The 6,000-nt window shown below is 49.7% G+C and overlaps 2 non-coding genes across 2 annotated transcripts; both read right to left on the bottom strand.

Moving 5' to 3' along the window:
- Nucleotides 1-3,032: 3,032 nt before the first annotated feature.
- LOC141266630 (5S ribosomal RNA) lies at nt 3,033-3,151 on the bottom strand. Its single transcript, XR_012320660.1, has one exon. It is a non-coding gene; the product is annotated as a 5S ribosomal RNA (ribosomal RNA).
- A 1,686-nt stretch (nt 3,152-4,837) lies between these two features.
- LOC141266985 (5S ribosomal RNA) lies at nt 4,838-4,956 on the bottom strand. Its single transcript, XR_012321004.1, has one exon. It is a non-coding gene; the product is annotated as a 5S ribosomal RNA (ribosomal RNA).
- Nucleotides 4,957-6,000: the final 1,044 nt, after the last annotated feature.

Genomic DNA, 6,000 nt, shown 5'->3' with positions numbered 1-6,000 from the left:
GTTCTCCAATCAGGAGTTGCAGCCTTGAACTTTTCCCTAAGTTTTGGGTTAAGATTCTCTATAAAAGTTTTTGTCATCAGTCGAATGACTCCTTCATTGGTAAGGTCCATTCCCTCGTCTCTGTAACTGTTTTCTACCGCTAAGTAGTATTCATCTACAGGCTGTCCTGACTTCTGGGAGACAGTTCCTGAAGTCCCTCTCATTCGTTGTTTAGTTCTCATAAACTCCATAAGTCTGATCATAAAATTCTGTCCTGACAGTGCGGTATTTGGATCCTCACCATCTACTGGTTGAGGTCTATGAGGTTCTATAACTGTCATCAATTCCTGATACAACCCTGGTGTCATTTTCATTCTACATAATTCTGTCCCATCTGACCATGTTCCATTATGGGTGTGTATTATCTGCTGTATGTACGTAGCAAATCTTAGTGGGCATTGTATTGGATCTGGTGCATTCTGAAGTAGGGACATTCCCTCAGCGGGGGTCCGTGGAAAATATTGTCTAGTCTGATGGTATCTAGTTACTCTACGCGGTGGATTGCCACCATCTTCTTCTCTGTATGGTCGACTGAGGATACGCACTGGTGCCAACATATCATGTGGTCGTGGTGCTCCACATCCTGCACATGTGTCTCTCCAGTCTGGATTCTGGAGTCCACAGTTTGTACATGTCCATCCACCCGGACCCCGAAAATCAGGATACAGTGTGGGTTCTGACCTGGGCTGATATGGTGGTGCCAATGGGTTCATTTGTTTACTGTTTTCTGTTTGTACAATGGGACCCTGTCTGACTGGAGTTCTCCATAATCCATTGTCTTTATTAAAAGTCCAATGGTCTGTCTCTGCTGTTTTTGATAGTTCGACCATGGCCTCTACTTGTTCCTGCCGTCCTTTGTCTCTTATCACTCCTGCTTTTCTAACCCAAATGTCCTCCCATAGTTTCCTGTTGAACCTGTCATGCCTTGCTACCTGAAAAGTTTTGCAAACTTTCCCTAAATTCTTAGTTGCTTCTACACCACACCTTTCTTTCACGATTGTATAGACATCTTGTTCATCATTTGTGGTCTTAGTCTGTTTGTTGCCCATTTTTCCTGACTATTCCTACCTTAGGAGGCTTTTTGGGTTAGATAAAATATATTCTATATTTTACCTTTCCTCGTTACCTATTCTGTCCTAAGGAGCCAGTATCTGAAACGGTTTCTCTGGACCGTTTTGTCTGAAGTGTAGAGTAATTCTAACACATATATATATGGCAACAAGGGCAAGACCAACAATACATAAAATGAACCATACAGTCTCCATTATATATCGTGTCCCTGGAGTATTATCATTACTTCCATGGGCTCATTCTGTCAATCTCTTATCCGTCAAAAAGGAGGACAAAGGTTCGGGAGTTAAGCGTGAGCGAAGGTTTCCCCGAAAGGACACAACCTTATGACTCAGTTAGGCAATCTCCGTAATACTTATGTCATCTACCTTAGTGCGGCTTATGAGGCTATTCCCGACATCCACATCTCTTTCATACCATCCGTTTCATAACCTTCTCTGACCTCTCCTTCGGCAGATCCTACAGTATATACATGAATGACCCGAGCTATAGGTATCCTTCTCTACTAGTTCCTCAATCCCAACACAAGATATGCATGAAATTTATGGACTATCACAGAGCAGATGTAAGAGAACTAACAGTGTCTCTTACCTGGCCAGGATTGTCATCTGCTGTTCCGATGTCCCAATCTCAGCGGTTACTCGTGCCGGTCGATGAACTTGAAGGAATACGCAGACCTCGGGTCCCTGTTTCGGGCGCCAGGAATTGTTAGGATCATTCAGCCATGGAGGGTCCTTGTTGGAGTCGGGGTATCCCCGTAACAAGAAATACACAGACACGTAGTGTATAATCAAGTACTGGGAAGCCCCTGAGCGCGTCAGCCTCTATAGGTGCTGTCCCTTTATTTATACTAATAATCTTAGTTTTTTTGTCACACATGCGCAGTAAAATGCCTTTGTTTCACAAGCAGTGAAGTGATGATTCATAACAGTGGAATGTTGATAAGAAAGTTTCATAAACAGAAAAGTGATAACAGTAGAAGGTTGCTGAGACAGCTAAAAACAAGTTACAATCTAATTTCTGGGCGTCAGTCCAAATGTCCAGATAAGGGAAGAATAACTTCATCTGTGTCTTACATCGTAGTCTTGGGTGAAGTATAACTCCTATCATCCTCTCACCAGCAAGGCGCCACTCCATGCTAGCCGAGCTGCGCAAGATGGCAAAACGTCATCAAAATTGTCTACAATACCTGGTGTTCTCAGGAGGTGTCCCAACCAAGTATTTCCAAACCCATCTCTGCTTTGCTTCCGAGATCGGACGTATCCAAGGTGGTATGGCCAGTAGACGCTGCTTGGCCCATCGACCGGCCAGCCTTCCTCAGGCTCGCGTGGGGACGAGAACTCTGGCCGTTCTGGGGCGGTCTCCGAAGTACCGATGCATAGGCTGTGCCGTCCCTATAGGTGTTGTTTGTTGAGCAACGAAACACCTGCCGCATCAGATGTGTTTAAAAATGGCTCGGCGCAGGGTCTCCTACAGGCTAAACCGTTCATCGCGGGGATGTGACAGAAAGAGCAAGCTGGACCCACAACTTGGGGTGGAGCGAAACGCCCAGGAGTGAATGAAGGAAGAGGGTGAGATGGTTGCGAGTGAATTTGAGCTGCTCTTCGGGGGGGTCATGTGGCCTGCAAAGGTGTTTTGCTTGGGTTGTGCTGTAAACTGGCCTCCAGGTCAGCGGTGGTTTCCTCCAGTCATGCGGGAGTCGCTGGTCCTGGTGAAAAGAAGCCTAGTATTAAAAGTAAATAAGCAACAATGCTGGAGGTCCACGGTGATGAGAAGGATGCTGGTATTTTGCAAGGATTAAATAGCGCAAGAGAGAAAGCAAATGAAAAGAAGAAAGGAGCATGTGTGCGCTTGTGAAAAAAGGAATGGAAAAAAGGCATAGAGGAGAGTGACCCCTGCTGGTGGAAGTAAGAAAAAGCAAAAGCCTACAGCACCTGGTATTCCCAGGCGGTCTCCCATCCAAGTACTAACCAGGCCCAACCCTGCTTAGCTTCCGAGATCAGACAAGATTGGGCGTGTTCAGGGTGGTGTGGCAGTAGGCAGAGACAGGCCTCTCACTTGCTGCTTTTCCACTTTGACGTCCGGTTGCCGGCTGCCCTTTCCAGTGCTTAGTAAGATAAGGTGCTTTTGTGCTTTCCTTTCTCTTCAGTTTTTTGCTGGCTCCTTAAAAAGGTCTTGTAGACAGAACGCCCCGCTCAGAGACGCTGAGCTCACTGATCGGCTGCCGCGCTGTCGACAGAACGTCAGCGTCGCGGCCAATGCCACAGGCCGGGAGCAGCGGCGAGACTCACCGGTAGACCTGGGTAGGGTGAGTAGAGCGCGGTTAGTTGCTTTCTAATAGCCTGCAGCCGGGGATTAACTTTTAATGAAAGGGAGCAACCCTTTTGACTGTCTGCAGCGCGCCGTACCTAGGAAGCGCACACTCACACACAGCGAGCATGCACAAGTTGCTCGCACGAGACCACATTCCCTATTTGCACCTGCAGCTTTTCCACCACCATGCGTCAGACTCTCCTGCCTGTCTTATTATTATTTCAGGGCCTTAGCAGGAACCACCCCCTCAATTCCCTCCCGCTCCTTCCTAGCACTGAGGTTAGCTCCTGGGCAGCTGTCTGATTGGGTTAGTTACACAAGCTTCTTTGAAGAAGAAGACGTTACTTCTGCTGGCCCTCGTTAGGCGGTCGCCCTCTAAAACCATCCCCTGGGCAGCTGCTGAAAGCCTGGCCCCTTCACAGCGCGAGATGCTTTTAACGCCATCATTTGCATACGGCCGGCTGCGGGGTCAATAAGCACTCCTAGCCGTGGCAAGGAGCTCGGTGTGAGGCCTGGTAGAGGCGGCGGGGTTGCGTCCTTATCTTAGAGGTCTTGGGGGGCTTGGACGGCTTGGGACTTCCACCCTCTACTTTACGTAAGGTCGGTGTCCAGCAAGGCGCCACTCCATGCTAGCCGAGCTGCGCAAGATGGCAAAACGTCATCAAAATTGTCTACAATACCTGGTGTTCTCAGGAGGTGTCCCAACCAAGTATTTCCAAACCCATCTCTGCTTTGCTTCCGAGATCGGACGTATCCAAGGTGGTATGGCCAGTAGACGCTGCTTGGCCCATCGACCGGCCAGCCTTCCTCAGGCTCGCGTGGGGACGAGAACTCTGGCCGTTCTGGGGCGGTCTCCGAAGGACCGATGCATAGGCTGTGCCGTTCCTATAGGTGTTGTTTGTTGAGCAATGAAACACCTGCCGCATCAGATGTGTTTAAAAATGGCTCGGCGCAGGGTCTCCTGCAGGCTAAACCGTTCATCGCGGGGATGTGACAGAAAGAGCAAGCTGGACCCACAACTTGGGGTGGAGCGAAACGCCCAGGAGTGAATGAAGGAAGAGGGTGAGATGGTTGCGAGTGAATTTGAGCTGCTCTTCGGGGGGGGTCGTGTGGCCTGCAAAGGTGTTTTGCTTGGGTTGTGCTGTAAACTGGCCTCCAGGTCAGCGGTGGTTTCCTCCAGTCATGCGGGAGTCGCTGGTCCTGGTGAAAAGAAGCCTAGTATTAAAAGTAAATAAGCAACAATGCTGGAGGCCCACGGTGATGAGAAGGATGCTGGTATTTTGCAAGGATTAAATAGCGCAAGAGAGAAAGCAAATGAAAAGAAGAAAGGAGCATGTGTGCGCTTGTGAAAAAAGGAATGGAAAAAAGGCATAGAGGAGAGTGACCCCTGCTGGTGGAAGTAAGAAAAAGCAAAAGCCTACAGCACCTGCTTTTCTCAGGCGGTCTCCCATCCAAGTACTAACCAGGCCCAACCCTGCTTAGCTTCCAAGATCAGACAAGATTGGGCGTGTTCAGGGTGGTGTGGCAATAGGCAGAGACAGGCCTCTCACTTGCTGCTTTTCCACTTTGACGTCCGGTTGCCGGCTGCCCTTTCCAGTGCTTAGTAAGATAAGGTGCTTTTGTGCTTTCCTTTCTCTTCAGTTTTTTGCTGGCTCCTTAAAAAGGTCTTGTAGACAGAACGCCCCGCTCAGAGACGCTGAGCTCACTGATCTGCTGCCGCGCTGTCGACGGAATGTCAGCGTCGCGGCCAATGCCACAGGCCGGGAGCAGCGGCGAGACTCACCGGTAGACCTGGGTAGGGTGAGTAGAGCGCGGTTAGTTGCTTTCTAATAGCCTGCAGCCGGGGATTAACTTTTAATGAAAGGGAGCAACCCTTTTGACTGTCTGCAGCGCGCCGTACCTAGGAAGCGCACACTCACACACAGCGAGCATGCACAAGTTGCTCGCACGAGACCACATTCCCTATTTGCACCTGCAGCTTTTCCGCCACCATGCGTCAGACTCTCCTGCCTGTCTTATTATTATTTCAGGGCCTTAGCAGGAACCACCCCCTCAATTCCCTCCCGCTCCTTCCTAGCACTGAGGTTAGTGTAGCACCCTGAGGATTCGGCTGCTACAGGGGTATTGCACCTCAAGCCAGAGGTGTGATATTCCACTCCCGGGTAAGGATGGAGTGTGGAGCTGAGCTCAGTAGGCTGCATGCACTACACACATCCCATTTCCGGAGGGCAGACCAACGGTACTCCCACTTAGAAATGTGCAGGTACGACCGAGTCTGTCCTTGGCTGGAGTGGGAGGGGGGGTGGAACATCCCAGTAGTGTAGGGGCAGATAGGGGGAGCAGTCTGGGTAAAGTTAGGAGCTCATTGGGTGCTGGTCACCTGAGCTCACACATAGAGGGAGTATATAAGGTGGGCACCATCTTAGGACAGGGTCTTTTTGCAGAGTGAGGGTCAGTCTGTCAGTCTTTTGTGGAGTGAGTAGAGGAAGAAAGCAGAAGAGCAGAGCAGCCCCAGGCCAAGAGAGAGGAGAAAGAAAGACCCAGAGGGGGAGAAAGAAGGAACTCTGAGAGCCCAAA

This window comes from Phyllobates terribilis, unplaced genomic scaffold (assembly GCF_046119375.1).
Source record: "Phyllobates terribilis strain yellow unplaced genomic scaffold, ASM4611937v1 Scaffold_4__5_contigs__length_816908805, whole genome shotgun sequence".
NCBI lineage: Eukaryota > Metazoa > Chordata > Amphibia > Anura > Dendrobatidae > Phyllobates > Phyllobates terribilis.
The sequence above is the reverse complement of the archived record's forward strand: the minus strand, read 5'-3'. Positions and strand labels throughout refer to the sequence as shown.